Below are 17,875 nucleotides of genomic sequence, written 5' to 3'. Positions count from 1 at the left end.
TTCATTCTTTCTCCGCCAGTCCCACCTAGTGACCCAGGATTTCATCACTACTACCACTACTTCATTACTATTACAGGCATAGGGACAGCTATGTGTCCAGGTAGATAGAGCGACAGTCCTAGAATCTGGAAAACTCCTTTTTCTAGTTCAAACTGTGCAAGACAATTACTGTGTGATCCTAGGCAAATCACAGACCCCTGTTTGTCTAAATTTCCATCTGTCAAATGGGGAAGAAAATGGAAAAATACTCCAGTATTTCGGCCAAGAAAATCCCAAATGGGGTCAAGAACAGTTGGGCATAGTTAAAATGACTGAACTACAGCAATTACTGGTACCACCCAGACAGACACTAGTCACTTAGGTTCTCACCTTTGGTGTTATTTATATTCCTAACATTTTACTTTCATCTCATACAAACACACACCCATACAAACACACACACACACACATCTAATCAGTTGCTAAATATTGTTTTTTCTATCTCTGCCACATCTCTCCTTCACGTCATACTTTCCTCTTTTCTCACATTTACCTCTTTGGTTCAGCTTTTCTCAACTTCTTTATTAAGCTATTATAATAACCTTCTAATCAGACTCCTTGTCTTAGGTCATTCCTCATTCCAATTCATCCTCCACAAAACTTCCAAGGTAATTTTTCTAGGGCAAAACTCTAAACATAACATTGCCTGACACAGGCAATTGTCTCCTTTCACGTGGTAGGATCAAATATAAACTCTGTCATTCAAATTTTTCACAACCTGATCTTCCTAGCCAACTTTTCTAGACTTAATTGACATTACTTTCTTTCACTTATTCTACAAGCCAATCAGTCTCGTTGTCCTATAGTTCTTACAGTTGGTCAGTCAACAAGCAAGCATTCTTAGACATTTACCATGTGCCATGCATTATGCTAAGTAATGAGGAATACAAAGAAAAGCAAAAACATGGTTTCTGGTCTGGCAAAAAACTGAGTTACACAAGCAAAGGGGATGTTGTGCTCACAGTATAAGCATCTTTGCATACAAAAATTTAGTAAATTCTAAGCATTTGTTGCTGCAAAATTTTATAGGCTTTGGTTATATAAGTAGAACAAATACAATGTAATTTCAAAGACTAAAGAGAAGATAATGATTTATACACTAAAGAATAGAAAGTAGGAGAAAGTCTATGTCAGATAAAATATGATATTAGCCAGTAAACACCAGTTGATATCTCAACCTGGAAATTATAAATGAAGAGAGTTACTATCTAGAAAGAACTGATAACTGTCTAATTCCAAGACCATTGTTAACATTTCCTGCATGGCTTTGCAGAGTATAGTTAGTTACATGATTTATCCATCTTAAGTTAATAGTAGTAACAAAGTTAAGCTAAAAATGTTCTTTCAGCACTGACCTCAAAAAAAACAACACACATTCTTACTGGAAAAAGACAAAATGCAAAAAAAGTATACATACAAGACATATATACTATAAAAGGAAGACAATTTCTCTCTCAGAAGGTAAGCACTAAGAGAGGGGAGAAGAGAAAAGGGAGAAAAAGCAAATGTGAGATTTGGATTGAGTTTTGGAGAAAGCCAAGAAATCCATAGTCGTTATCCTGTAAAGAAATCCCTATAGAGATATGGCCTGGTAACTGTTCCTACAATTTCAGTTTTACAGGCACTGATGACACAGCAAAGAAAGTTCTTTTCACTAAAGTTCTTGGAACCATTAGATGGTTAAAGACTAGAAACTGCTATAATTTTTATCACAGGAAATGATAACTAAAAGAAGCGAGACCATCTCCTTTGCCACTGTGGCTTAAGCATCATGGGTTCCATCCATCTAATTTGTAGCTGAAACTTTCCAGCTGTATTGTATCCCTTATTAGAATGTGACCTTTTTGAAAGGAAGGATTACTTATTTTTTGTATTTGTATTTTCAGCACTTAGTACAATGCTTTAATAACAGCTTTATTCATTCAAAGTATTATTCCACCTTATTTCTATACCAAAATGTGTTATCATTTCCTAATTAATGGTCATCTATCTTATTTCCAATTCTTTACCATTACATAAAAAATGATGCTATAAACATTTTGTTGTATATGAAAACTTTTTTTCTCTTTGACTTCTTTAGGGTATATATCCAGCAGTGGGAAATAATTTCTATTGTCATCATTACTTGACTACTTCCTTTACTGACAAAGATACAAATCTTATTACTTCTCAGGTGGAGTTTGGGGGTGACAATAGCTAACTAAACAATTCAATTCCTTGTAGCTTAGTGATGTGTCTCTAAGAACTTAGCTAGACTCATTTGTTTTCTCACTCATCCTTGAAACTTGTACTGCTTAGTAGAAGCATGGTACTTGGTACTGCTTGGTAAAACTGGTAGCATTCCTACTCCCCAGTTTTCAGAAACTCAAAATATATTCAAGTCTTGTTCTGATGTTATATTCTTCAAAGTTTCATCAAGATGTAGAACAGAAATCTTGAATCTCAAATTGCATCAATTCTTAAGCAACTCCTAAAGGTGGACTGGATGGCAGAGAATACACAGAGTCAATAGTCATTTGTCTATGAATTTATTTCATTTTAAAAGAAAAGGGAGAAATTGTGAGAAACTGGGTCTTGCAGTCCTAGCTATCTTGCTTCCACAAGGTTCTTGGAACCTTAGGTTCTCACCTTGGAAAGGGGTAATACTCCAGAGAATTTCAAGGGCAGCAGTTAAGGAAGGAGATGTACTAGAAACGTTGGCTTTAGCGATAAGAAAAAAAAAAAGAAATTAAATTAATTAGGATAGGCAATGAGGATATAAAACTATCACTCTTTGCAGATGTGATGATTATATATTTAGAAAATCCTAGAAAACCATGAAAAAACATATTTCAAACAACAGCTTTAGCAAAGTTGACGGATATAAAATAAACCCACACAAATCATGAACATTTCTGTATCTTACTAAAGACAAAGTCCATCAGCAAGAGATAGAAAGAGAAATTACATCTAAAATAACTGTAGACAAAATAAAATATTTGGGTGTCTAACTGCCAAGACAAACCAGGAACTATATGGACACAATAATAAAACAATTCTCTCACAAATAAAGTCAAATCTAAACAATTGGAAAAGTATCAATTGCTCATGAGTAGGCTGAACTAATATAATTAAAATGACAATTAACCCTAAATTGGTCTACTTGTTCAATGCTATACCAATCAAACTCTCAAAAAAATCCCTGTTTTATAGAACTAGAAGAAATAATAACAAAATTCATCTGGAAGAACAAAAGGTCAAGAATATCAAGGGAATTGATGGAAAAAAATACAAAAAATTGGTGGTTTAGCAGTAGCAGATCTAAAATTGTGTCATAAAGCACCAGTCACCAAAGCCATATGGTACTGGCTAAGAAATAGAATGGTGAATCAGTGGAATAGGCTAGATACACATGATACAATAATCAATGACTATAAGAGTCTAGTATTTGATAAATCCCCAACCTTCAACTTCTGGGATAAGAATGCACTATTTTGTAAAAATTGCTGGAAAATGATATGTTAGAATCTTGGCATAGACCTACATCTCACACTCCATACCAAAATAAAATCAAAATGAGGACATGATTTGGATATAAAGGGTGATACCATAAGCAAATTAGGAGAGCAAAGGATAGTTATCAGACTTTTAGAGAAGGGGAGAAATTTATGACCAAAGAAGAACTAGAGGACATTATGAAATCCAAAATGGACAACTAAATTAAAAAGTTTTTTGTAGAAACAAAACCAATACAGAAAAGATTAAAAAAGAAATGCAAAACAGGGAAAAAGTTTTACAATCAGTTTTTCTGATAAAGGTCTCATTTCTAAGATATATAAAGAACAGTGTCAAATTTATAAGAATAAGAGTCATTCCCCAATTGACAAATGGCCAAAAGATATAAACAGACAATTTTCAGGTGATGAAATTAAAGCCATCTATAGTCATTTGAAAAAAAAATACTCTAAATCACTATTGATTAGAGAAATGCAAATTAAAATAGCTCTAACGTATCACTTCACACCTCTCAGATTGGCTTAAATGACAGGAAAATATGACAAATGTTGGAGGGGATGTGGGAAAACTGGGACATTAATGCAGTTAAGGAAACAGGGAAAAGTTACCACTTGGACAAAGAAGGATTAGAAAAGTGAAGGCAAACAGCAAGAATTCAAAGGACAAAAGGGAGAGTTGTTCTGATCACATTTTGCTTAGAATTGAGTTTACTGTTACTTTAAAAAGGAAAATTGTAATCTGGAAAGAGGATGACAAACCAGGATCCTGATGGAAGGAAGGCTAATACAAAAAGATTTGATTTGGCCTCTGTAAAGTGTGTCCCTGTTCCATGAAATTGGGAACATCCCTTCCTGCGAGAATATAAAATAAAATCTTTCCAGCCTTTAAAAAAAGCAAACATTTATTTCACTACTGTAGTCACATAAACCTAGAGATCAGCCAGGGCACTAGCCTGGCAGCCTGTTTGAAATTACATACTTTCTTCACTTTTCTCTAGTTCAATGTCCTCACTCAATTTAATTCCAACCTGGAATATGAACTCATTGTCTATAGATAATTTTTGTTGCTATTGTATTTGAAAGTTGGAGATTAGTACTTTAACTGATGCATCTATCATTATTTGCCTTCCAATTAATTGATAAAGCCCACTGGAATTTAACTATTCCATATGGGGCCCGAGAGGAAATACAGCATTTGAATGTTGTGTTTGATATGATTGCTCAGTGTCATTAGGGATTATTTTGCTTTCCAAAACAGTTCCAACAGAGAAATATCTGTCTCTTTAATTGACAATTTAGCGCTATAATAATGCATTAAAAATATTTACTCCAGTCAAGCATTAAGGTAAGTAAGTAAATACCAGCTCTTTCCCTCAAAAGAGTTGAGAAGGGCATGCTATTTCATTATGTAGTTACAGACGGTTTGATTGTAACCACATAAATTTGTCTGCCTTTGGGGATGGCATTTTGCATATTTTGTATGTGATTGGTGTCAGCAAAATGGGAATTGTCTTTGGGGATCCATCTAGGCAATGCAGACTCCAGTCCCTTTGCTCTAAGGAGCCCCACAGAGATGGTGACAACATATGTTTAGGATTACCTGGTATGTTTTGATGCTCCCCCTTTTTTGCCTTTAATGTTTTGCATAATCTTCTACAATTCTTATAGTACCTCCTAAGGGTACCACTCTTTCTTAGCGATATGAAGGTGCCTAAATGATCCAGGCACAGGATTCGGAAACATAAATTCTTTATTCTAGAATTTTGATCTTTTTCTTTTTGGTAAAATAGGGAAAATCTCCAAAGCTAAATTTTTTTTGCATAGCTTTTATGTCTATCTTTCTCTACATATAAGTAAGAGAGTCTCCATTCTCAGAGTTTTTAGAAACTCAATGTACAATATAGATATTAAGGATGAGACACCTTTTACTTCACCTACTAATGAAAAGGACTGATATATAAAGAGCTTGCTGGAGCTCACAAATAAACACAGAAACATAGTGTTCATTTGGCTCCTGCTGAACAAATACTCACAATTCAATACATATCTATACCATCAGAACAATTCACAATAATTTCAAGACTGGCAATATCCTTATATCTTAGATCCTTAAAGTATGCTTTTGGTCCATCAGCTGCAGGGTAAGAAGCAACTGCTCACATCTGCATCCCGAGAGACAACTATGGGTACTGAATATGTATCACAATATAGTATTTTCAGTTTTTCTATTGTTGTTGTTGTTTGCTTGTTTTTTTTTTTCATTTTTTTCTCCTTTTTGATCTGATTTTTCTTGTACAGCATGGTAAATGTGGAAATATGCTTAGTAGAATTGCATATGCTTATCCTATAGTGGATTACTTGCTCTCTGGGAGAGGGAAAAGAGAAACATTTGGAACACAAGATTTTGTAAGGATGAATGTTGAAAACTATCTTTGCAAATAAATAGCTATTTATTTAATAAATAAATTAATAAATTTAAGCTATTAAATAAAATTAAATAAATAATAAATCAAATAAAGCTACTAAATAAAATTTAAAAGCTATTAAAATAGAAAAAAATAGGAGTAACTCCTGTGGGATGACAAAATATTTTTTTAAAAGAAGCAACTGCTCAGATTAGCAATCTGGTACTAATGAGTTGAATTTAGGAACTCTAGTTTCTAAAGTTATGCTCAAAAAAGGAAGTAAAGACCCAAAAGAAAGTAGCCAAGAAATGAAAGTTCAGGCACTCTCTTCATTGGTTTGCCTAGGCAAGTTCAGTCTGTTCATTATAATCTTATGTTCCATCTTTTCCTCCTTGGAGGGACAGAGAAGGAATTAGGGATAGATAAAGGAGGAATTTTTCATTTCACTTTGACTGTTAAACCCAGGTTAGAAGTGCAAGAGAAAAGAAAATATTTTTTTAAAAAAACCTTAAAGTTAAGTCAAGAGAGTTTACAATTCAATTTATAGATCACAGGGAAAATAGTTCATCAAATAAGAATCTGACTTGTGCTGCTAACTCACAGTCACTAATCATTTTGGAGGCCACATAAAATGATAGAAAGTCCTATGTGTCTTCTCAGGCTAGTAAGGGGAAATATCTACCTCAAGGAAGTTGCCTTGCAATCCTCATTCTAGGTGGCTATTGTTCATTCATATCCTACTCTTCATGATTCCATTTAGTGTTTTCTTGGCAAAGATACTGGAGTGGTTTGTCATTTCTTTGTCCAGCTCATTTTACAAATGAGGAAATTGAGGCAAACAGTGTTCACTGACTTACTCAGGATCACACAGCTAGTAAGTGTCTGAGACCAGATTCAAACTCAGGTATTCCTGACTCTAGACCTGGAGCTCTATCCATTGTACCACCTAGCTGCTCCTCAGTTTAGGAGAATCACCAAAATGAGCAAGATCTCAGTTGAGAAATGCTTATTACATTAAATGGATAAATTTTGCTGTTCCAGAAAAGGAAAATGGAGATGGAATTTTTTTTACTAGATTCTTCTTTTTCCTCCCTCATGTCTCCATTTTTGTTTATGTATAGACTGCAATGGATTATAAATATAGGATTTTGAGTTGGAAGAAACTTTAGAGATCATTCAGTAAAACCATTTCATTTTGTAGAATATGTGTGACCTAAAGCAGATAAATTATCCAAATTCACATAAGAAGTAAAGGAGCTGTAAATCTCCTTTGCATAGAGAAACAAGAGATTTTCCTGAATGTGCAAAATTTTATTATCATATGCAACATTTTATAATAATTTCTAAAACATCTATTGAAGTGTCCCTTTTACTTATTAAAGAAATGCTCTGCTTTTCATAAAACAATCTATACAAATTTCTCAGCTTATATTTTATCCATCATGAAGTTATTATTTTAATTTAGGGACAATACATTAACAATTAAATTTAATATTGAAAGTTTCAAATGATTATAACCAGTCTGGTTATTTCAATTTTTTAAAAGTCAACATTTTGAAAACCAGCTTATTTAATTGTGCTTACCAAAATAAATGGGATTAATAAATATAACATTTTCCACACTAAGTTTGTTTAACTTCAAACTCACATATTTCTCATTCAAATACAGAGACAGAGACACAACTTGTCTGTGTCACAAGTCTATGCCAAATGATGGTGATAGTGGCAGGACAGTGGCTTTTTAATATTCTCTGTATATCTATTCAAGATTTGTGCATATTCATTCTATATTAAATTATAGATTCTTATATTCACTGCTAATTGAATAGAATTTGCTCTTATTCTAGCTTTCATTAACTTCAATATGAATTTTGTTTCCAATGAAAAAGCATTAGATATATTTATGTGGGAGCTGTCCTAAAAGATATATGATAACCATGATTGCTATTTCCTGCCCTACTCCCAGACCAATCCAAAGAGTTCCATGTTCTACAAATATGGATGGACTGAGGAGTGTTGAAAAAGATCCTTTTACTTCAAAAATATCTCCCTACTAGAGCTGCTACTATGCTAGAAATCCTCACAATACTAAGACCAAAGAAGAGCTTTATCAAAAATGGAGGTGCTTATCCCCTCTATTATATCTAATAATAGCAAAACCATGGTTACCATTAACACTTTAACTCAAATGTTTTAATAGATTAGCTAGTAATCTATGGAAATAGCATAATACAGTAAGATGTTTGCTGGATTTGCAGTCAAAGAACCAACCCAGCCTCCTACTTGTTTGACCTTGAAAGTAACTAATCACTAATGCATTTCTAGTTCTAAGTCTACAGCCTTATGATCTAAAAGGACCCAATAGAATGGAATAGGGAAAGAGAAGGTTTATAAAAGAAGAAAGAAGTCAAATAGCCTGAGATGTTCTTAGGGCTGGGTGTTGAGACAAAGGGAGAGGTGCGGGAAACCAGATGATATGGCTTGGACAACTGGATGATTCTTCTCTACAATTATGGAAGAGGCAAGTCATATTTGACATTTAAAGCCCTACACAATCTGTCCCCTTCAATCTTTTTTTATAATCTTTGAATGCTTTCTTCTTCTCCACTCCATCCATGGACACTAGCCTTCTTGCTGTTCCTCTAACAAATTATTTACCTCCTAATTTCATGCCTTTTTTCCTTCTTTCTTTTTAATTAGTTTTTTTTTCCTTTTTTTCTTTTGGTAAGGTTGTTGGGTTAAGTGATTTGCTTAGGGCTACATAGTTATTGTTAAGTGTCTAAGGTTGGATTTCAATTCAGGTCTTCTTTACTCCAGGGCCAGTGCTCTATCTAGCTCTGCACTATGTAGCTCCCTGTTTCATGACTTTTCCCTTACTGTTCTCCATACCTGTAATGTTCTCTGTCCTCACTTCTCACTGGTTTTCAAGATTCTGCTTCAAACCACTTTCTATTATCCACCCCAATCCCATGCAAGTTTTTCTTTCTGAAATCACTTTCCACTCACAATCAAGTCAACAAATATTTTTAAGCATCCCTTATGTGCCAAGCACTGTTCAATACATTGGGAATACAAATATAAAGGAAGAAATACATGCTCTACCTTCAGAGAGCTTTCATTCTATAGAGAAAAAGACACCACTTAAAAGGGAGCTGAAAAATGGGATTGGGGGTAAGACAATACACCCCATAGGGATATGGTGACAAAATCCAGAGTCAGAAAAAGAGCCCAAAAAGAATGAAGGATGATTCACCTGGGTCTTTCATTAAAATGGAACTTGTAAGAAAGGGGTCATGGGGTAGAGGGAGGTTATAGGCTTAGAAAGCTTCAGGGGTAAAGAGATCTTGTAAAGTGAGACTATCACAGAGACTGAGAGAATTGCTAAGGTATAACTGCTAGCTGAGACATGGTGAAGAGTCAGAAAAAAGATGAGAAAGGAATGAAGAACAGCTGGCCTGGATGTTTCTTAAGATAAAGGTTATGATAGAAACTCACCATTGGGACAAGAGAGTAAAAAGAGAATGTACACATATATTTTATGTGTGAAATTATTTGCATGCTATATTCCACATTAGAATAGAAACCCTTTGAGGGCAGGGATTGTGTTTCTGGTTTTTTATGTCCCTACCTCTCAGTAATAAATTGTTGACTGACCAGTTGCGAAAGGGTTAGGGACTTACTAGAAACAAAATTTGGTCGTGCCTGGTCAGACCAAGAGAGGGAATCCAGCAGCAAAGTGTGCAGCTATAATACTCTCATTAAAAATACCCCTGGCAGAACCTGCAGCAAATGTAAATCTTTATACATGAAAATTGCACTGTTAATAAAAGATTACTGTATGTCATTTGGTAATCTAACTATTAGTACTAGGAATTAATCAGCAGGAAACAATCACCTCTAAAAGCCAATGCTTGCTACTAACTAAATGCAGGTAGGATAATATTAATGCAGATGGGTATAAAGGAATTATTTCCATATTTTACTGACAAGTCACATTAAGAAGCATTATTATAATGCCTTATGAACTTTCTATGCTATCAAGTGACATACAATAATAATATAATAATCAGGATCAGAATTTCTGTTCTTAGTGAGACTTGAAGTAGGAGGGCTTTGCGTATTTTTATATGTGATCAGCCATTTCTCAAAACATTGCTTTGTAACTTCAGGGCACAAAGGTTTGAGTTGGTTTTAGAACATAGGATCAGAAAGTTGAAACTGCATTGACTAATGGAGTATAGTAGAAAATATCTGAATTCAGTGATTCTAGAGTTGATGTCCATCACTGCCAGTTAGTTACCGAGTAACTTTGGATAATTAATTTTACTTTTAGATTTTGGGCTCTTTACCTATTAAAAAAAACGAGGTGGACTGGAACTAGAGTAAATGATAGCAAAAGTCCCTTCCAACTCTGAAATTCTATAACTGATTTGCTGTTCAAATACAAAGACCTATGAGTAAAGGTGAAGTCAATTGAGTAAAACATTCCCCTTTTATATAAAGATAATAAATAAGCATTATGCTTTAGTACTTTAGTCAGGTGAGAATATATTTCCATTGACTCATATCAATCAAAGGCTTTTCAACTAAGTATAAAAAATCTTGCTCAATTTAGACTCATTAGAAGAACTGAAGTGATGACAGATAAAGTATTTGTTAGATGTAATTATGACCAGTAGGTTTTCTATAAAACAAGATATGAGGAAAAAACCAAGAACTAACTATACTCCAGTGAGTGATGAATGAGGAGAAAGTATTCCAATTAAAATCTGAGGGCTTTGAGGGTGAGGTTAGGAGTAGGGAAGGGGGAAAGATGGGTGCAGGGAAATATGGTAAAGAACACTTCATTTTGTCCTTGATATCCCCCCAAACCAAAAAGATAAGGGTCTAGAGGATTTTAAATATCTCATCTTCACATCTGCATCTTAGAATCATTTGTTGGGATCTCAGTGGCTAGTAGGTCCTGACAATATCTGCATCAGGAGCTAAGGCCAAAATGAACGCAAATTCCCAGCTCTACAAAGAGTCAGCTGAGAAGTCATACTATGCCTAATATCTTGAGATACCAAGAATATCTTGAGAACTTCAGGGAAGAGAGAAAAGTATTTCTATAAATCACTGTGATTTACCACATGTGCTCTCTAGTCTAGAGCTCAGCTTCCCATAGAGATGAAAGAGTGTGTCTGATTTGTAGGGAAAAGTGTTTTGTACCAATAATACCAGTCAAGTTGTTAGCAAGCATTTATTAAGTTCTTATTATATGGTACCCATTGTTCTAAGCTCTAGGAATAGAAATATAAGCAAAAATATAGTTCTTGTTCTCAACAAGCTTATATTCTAATAAGATAAAACAATACATAAAAAGAATATGAGAGGCAGGAGAGAGACAGAAATTTAGAAAGTCAAAAAGAGAGGAATTGAACGTGTGAGTATGGCTGGCTTTTCCAAAGAAGAATTGACCCCTTTCTAAAGATTAGCTGACTATGGGGATAATTCCTAACTAATTTCATAGAAGGAAACATGCTTGTGTGGGCTTTTGAACTATAAAGATAACCTCCCAACCCCTTTAGGGGAGCCTCAGATTCCTAAGTGAACCTAACAGATGCACGCTAGGGACCCCAGCCAGCAGGGCAAGCTGTCTCAGAATATGAGTTACATATTTGTGTCACCCTATCTCAAATCTAAAGGTGGAGCACAGGTGTTCTTAACCTTTTTTTTTAATCTTAGCACTCCTTTGACAGCCTTCTAATGCCTCAGAATAAAGTTTTCAAATGCATAAAATGAAATATATATAATTTTAAAAGAAACTAAACATATTGAAATAGTTATCTTTTTTTGAAGTTCACAGAACCCAGTTTAAGAATCCGTGGTGTAGTGAAAGAGTGCTGGATCTGGATGGAATCAATATCACATTTATTAGCTATATAACCATGGGCAAGTATTTACCATCTCAGAGTTTCAATTTCATCACATGAACAATGTTGATAATACTTGCAGCATGTACCTCACTGAATAATTTGAGCAAAGTGCTTTTCAAATTAAACAGCTATGTGAATATGGTATTGTTAGTATTATGAAAATGTGATTAATAATACTTACCCTAAACATTTCAGAGAAATGTCATGAGGAAAGCTCTTTGTAATCCTTCAAGTGCTGTATCAATGTAAATCATATTATTATTATTTAATACAGCTCTGTCTTTCCTGCATGCTTCTTTACCTTGAAACATTTGTTTTTGACTCTTAGGAGTGTCATTTGCAAACTTCAACCAGAGATGCAATAGAAAGTTCTCTGAGCAATACCAATTCCCCAATTAGAAGATCTTGGCTCCTATACTGAATCTTTTGTTCATTTTTCCTCTCAAAGTACACTCCATCCTTTTCAGTTTCCTCTGCTTCTCTGACACCAGCTCAATCCAAAATTTGAAATGTTATGTCTGGAGTGCCTAGTCCTTTGTTAGACAGTAGGTCCCTAAACTGACAGCATTCCAAAGCCTATTAGCATGAGTACTCTTCAACAGCCTGTGCTCTTCCTTTTCAGTTGGCCACCTGCCTCCTGTCATGCTGATTACCTGGGGAAGCACTGGACTCCCTTAAGGGCCAACTGAGTTTAGTGGAAAACAAGAGGTTGACAAAAGAAGGAGCATTGGGACCCCTCAAGGAGCTATCCTGGCTCAATAAGACAGCCAAGACAGTTCCAAAAGTAAATCCTTTCATTGTTCCCAAGGAGCTCTACTTTAAAGAATTTAGTACGTCAGATTTTGAGGAATGTGGTAGAATGAAAGAAGTTGCTGGCATTACATGAATAGTTCTTAAATGTTAAGGTCACATTGCCCTAGAGGACTATCTCATGATGTACAGCTTCTGAGGTCTCAAGTCGGTTGGGCTTTATATGAGTTAAGAAGAATAGTCCTCTCTATCTCTCAGGCACACTCCTTCAATTCCTTTTTATTCCACCAAGGGCTTAGTGATGGGTGCCCTGTGATGTGAATGGTGCATACAATGCTAACCATAGGCCCTAATAAACTAAGAGAGGCAAGCAGCCAAGAATGATTTCCCACATAGCGTTCTTCAGGGGATAGCAATCAGTCTTTGGTTACCATTTTCTTCACAACTGAGATTATCTTAAAAGTAAATGTGTTCTACTGGCAACATGACCGATGTTTAGATTACCTTTCACAGACTCCTTAATATGCTAAATAGTTGTGGTTCTCCTCTAACCCTCTCAATCCCAACCCAAACTCCTTTGGGTATATTTTTTTCCCCAAAGCCTACTCAGATGTCCTTCTAATGTGGCCTGGCACATTTCCTTTGTTCTCAAAGCTTTAATGTCAATAATTAAAGTGATTTGATAGCCTCAGTATCTGCTGAATTGTCCTGCCCCTTCATGGCAAAGATTCTATGTCAGTCCCATCAGTAGTCTGCCTTCAGTCTCCCAAAGTGCATTCATTGGAGGGTTCACTCTGCTAAACTCAAAAATAAACAAGTTAAGTTCACAGTACATCATTCCCTAGATCTTAGCTCAGAGCTTTTATAATACTAGGAATTTCTAGATACTCCACTTAGCCAACTAAAATTAACACTACTCTTGCATGAGCCCAGAGTCAGCTTCCCCACAGGGACAAGTGACAAAGACACCAGAGTCTGTGAAAACACAGGAAAAGGGGCTTGGGGAGGGTGTGAGGAGAGTCAGTCTGGCTGTCACTAGGTCCCACATGATCTATGTAGAAGTTGACATAGAGAAATGCTTTTGAGAAATCCCCCTTTGGCAATGTGGAAGAAACTTTACATCTTTCCTAAAATCATTTGCTGAGCTATTCATGCTCTGCCACAACAGTTTCCATCAGTAGAAAGGACAGCTGGGAGTTTGGGCCTGAAAATATCCCCTTAGGCTCTGCTGGCTATGAATTACAGAAGATGAGAATCTCAAATAGTCCAAGTTATTCTTCTTAATGAAGTATCTGATTTGAAAAGAAAAGTGAAAAGCCGTGACGTCAATCTGATGGACACATATTCTGAGACTCATTTTCCTCCTTGTTATCACGGGAGTAATACTGGTATTAACTACCTCACAGAGTTTTAAGGAGAACACTTGACAAAGATGGAGTTTACAAAGTGGTTTCTGTATCACTGATACAGATAGTGAGTTGAGGGAAAAGTAAAAATATTATTATTGCCATCTTAAAATGAAATAACTGAAGTTGAGGCACTGAGTGATTTACTCATAGTTCAAAGCAGGAATTTGGACTCTAATTCAATGATTTATAGGTCCAAGGCTCCTCTATGCCTGAATAATTTCAGATGCTTCAAAAACAATCCCAAAATGGACATATGGCCTTTACTGCCCCAGTCAGGAACTGTCCATTGTGGCACATTGCCACATGGTAGCAGCCTCTGTCAAGATCTGCCAGATGGAGTAATAGGTAGGTTCTCTGCGATAACCTAAGCTTCTCCGACCTCGCTGGCTATGATTGTGAAATCAGACATTAAGTTTCATAACAGCAGAAATTATATATTCATTCCTATTCAGAGAGAAGAAAAGAAAGAGTATTATGTAATTGTAATTGCCCCAGATTTGTAGTCAGATAAATTGAATTCAAATACTAGTGTAACCAGGATTTGCACGTGTGCACATGACCCAAGATGGAGGCGTATGGGAGATGGAAGGAATCTGTTTGAAAGAAAACATCCTGCATTACCATCTGGGGGTAGCAACCTCTTTCCACTTTTTATATAGCCAGACTGGGACAGTCTGTCTCTCTTCAAAGCTCTCTTAGAAGAAAAAAACCTTTATTAAGCACCTACTACATGCCAGGAATTGAACTAAGCACTTTATGAATGTTATCCCATTTGATACTTACTTTAACCCTGAAAAGTAGAAGTTATTATCCCATTTTACAAGTGAAAAAAACTGATGCAGAAATTAAGTGACTTGCCCAGCATCCTATAACTGGGATTTGAACCCAAATTTGAAATCAGGCTTCCCTGAGTGCAGATTGAGTGTTCTATCCAATGTGTCACTTGACTGAACCCCCTCACTGAGGGTGAAGCTCTTCTTGCTATTAACTTAATGTCACACTGGCAGAATAGGTGCCATGCACTAAGTCGGGTATGGGGGAAGTACCACTCCACCCCTTAGGTCCTGTGGACTCCCAAAGTGGGTTTCAGCTCTTGGTCGATTTAATATTTCCTTTCCAGTTTTTAAAGCAGCAGATGGGGTCCTTATAACTTGAGCCATGTGATCTTGGAAGGGAGAATTCAAACTGGATGTTGCTGGCAGCCCAGTAGAGAAGCTCTGCAAAGCCAGATTACTAGGACTTGAATGCAAAGTTCTTTGAACTTGAAACATGGTCATGGTGGTGGGGGTGGGGATGCGTGCTATATAAGAAATAAACTAAACTGTGAAACTAATACCCCTCCCCTTTCCAGAGAATGAAGTGGAGGGGAGAGGAGAAGTGGATTATATCTTCCTGGTGCTGAGAAGGGAGTATCTGGGTGATTTTTGTTGTTGTTGTTGTTTTGTTTTTAAAGTAAATATTTCTTTGCAGATCTAATCTAACAAATTAATTGTTAAACAGAATCAGAGTGCTAGAGACCTTTAAAACAGAGGAACCATGATCAATGAAAGCTTGAGTCAATGGAGGAGACTAAATCCCCTCAAATCTCTGAAAGGTCCTGAAGAAGAATGAAGGGGGTGCAGTGTGACATACCAGGTCTTCAGGTGGCATGGGACCAGAGTAATCATTCCTCCACCAGCATTTAGTAGTGTGTGACCCTGCATAAACTGAATGACTTTTTCTCCATTTCCTCATTTATAAAAGAAGGGTTTTGACTAGGTTTTGGGAAACTGGAGTGAAAAAAAAAAGTTTTTGCATATTATCTATGGGCTTCTAGGTGGTACATAGATAGAGTGCTGGACCTACACTAACTTCAGACTATTACTAGCTGTGAGACCCTAAGCAAGTCGTTTTAACCTATGCCGTCCCTCACTTTCCTTGTCTATAAAATGAGGATAATAATAGCACTTACTTCCCAGGATTGTTATGAGGATAAAATAAGATAATATTTGTTAAGCAAACCTTAAAATGCCACATCAATGCTAACTACCATTATCATCATCATCATCATCATTATTAACATTATAATTATCAGCATCAGCATCATTATTAAATATATTTCAGGCCGACAGCTTTGTTCTTACCATCTATGTTTGGACATGAAATATTGCAGGCTGTTATACCACATCAGAGAATAAAATGAAACCACTGTCATGCCTAACTTCCTAAAGCAATGGTAGGTGCTAAAACAATGGATTTTCAGTATGATGGAATGTTTCAGGCATGTTCATTCTGGTTGCCTTAACTCCTTAGATTTCTGAGAGGCTAGATATTAGTACAACCCCTTGATAATTTGTTTTTCATGTAACATATCAGAGGCGTTGAGATTTAGGTTTTTTTGTAGAAGAGTTTAGTGATCATTTTATTTGCATTTAAAACTATATTTTATTGATATGTCTTTGTATCACAGGCATTTTTAAGAAAAGCAAAAACAGTGGAAACAAAGTCTACACTATCCTAAATTGTATCCTCCCTTATGACAAAGAAAATTAAACAAAAACATTCAATGTAGTAACTACATCTCACAATGTGTAAAATATTTTGTTCCAGTAGTAGTCTCCTGCATCATTGCTGAATTTCCTTATCTTTTCTCTGGGACTTTATATTAGACCTACATTAGCCCCAAATGCCTGCTGACTCATCTCATAGATACAAAATAAAAAATATGAAGGACCAAATAAAAGGCCCCAAGTAAATGAGAACCTGTTCCATATACCTATAGTATGCCTTAGAATCCAGAAACAGGGTAGATAAGAATTAAATTAGAAATTTGGACCAAAAACCTTGGCACCTTTCTCTTTGTATGATCTCATGACCACCTGTGCAGGGAAAGTTTCTGAGAGTGATGGCCAAGGAATAGGATTAATCAGATTCTTTCTCTACTTTTCTTTTACTTTCCATTGCCTCTTGAACCAATTATAATTCTAAAGTAGTCCAAAATGTTGATCTGGAAGGGTAAATAACAGATACCTTGTTTCTTACAATTCACCATCCTAGACTCCTACAAAGCAAGAAAGGATAGTTAACATATTTGACATGGAACTTTTCCCATATTAAATAAGAAAAAAGAAAAGTCCTTTCTGGAGCTATGGCATTACCTCCCCAAAGTGTGTATAGACTTGCAGTCCTCCTCCTCTATCTAGCCATCATGAAGTTATAATAATTTGTACAAAAGATCCTTTTAATAAATGCCATTTGTTCACATCTTTTCCTTGCTCTATAAATACCTTAAAAATCACTGTTATATCCTAGAGAGATCCTTGCCACCAAACATAGGAATTGAAATATGTTGGAGAAAATGGATCATCCCCTCATTTTAAAACTCCCACAACTCACACAGTGAACACATTTGAAATACTTGAGTGAGCAGTTATTATTCAGACCTTCTTGAATTTTTTCATTTTATAGATCTCAGTGGACCCTCAGGGATTTCATTTATATGATTCAATTATATGGTTATACTACACTTATTATTCTCTATTTTTGTTTATTTGACTCTGCATCAGTTTGTACAAATCTTCCTAAATTTCTCTGAATTACTAAACTTTTGCAGGATAATAATATTAAAAAAACTTCATATGCCACAGTTTATTTGATTTTTTCCAGTGGCTTTTTCAGTCACTCCCCAATGATGAGCACCTGTTTTATCCAAGGTTCCTTGCTTCCATAAAGAATATTGCTATGGATATGTAAATATAAACTGTAACTTTATTTTCCTTTAATTTCCTGAAAGGTGAGAGGAGTGATCAATAATGGGACCATTGGGTCAAAGGACATAGACAATCTAGTCTTTTTTTTTTTTTTTTTTTTTTTTTGGCATG

General features: G+C 35.5%; 1 long non-coding RNA gene across 1 annotated transcript in view; it reads right to left on the bottom strand.

The window, feature by feature from the left end:
• LOC116421310 overlaps positions 1–16,266 on the bottom strand; it is a 44,347-nt gene extending 28,081 nt beyond the window's left edge. The window contains exon 1 of the long non-coding RNA XR_004231625.1: positions 16,139–16,266. This is a non-coding gene — a long non-coding RNA (uncharacterized LOC116421310). The remainder of the gene's footprint in view (positions 1–16,138) is intronic.
• Positions 16,267–17,875: the final 1,609 nt, after the last annotated feature.

This window comes from Sarcophilus harrisii, chromosome 1 (assembly GCF_902635505.1).
Source record: "Sarcophilus harrisii chromosome 1, mSarHar1.11, whole genome shotgun sequence".
NCBI classification, from domain to species: Eukaryota; Metazoa; Chordata; class Mammalia; order Dasyuromorphia; family Dasyuridae; genus Sarcophilus; species Sarcophilus harrisii.
This window is presented reverse-complemented; position numbering and strand designations above follow the sequence as displayed.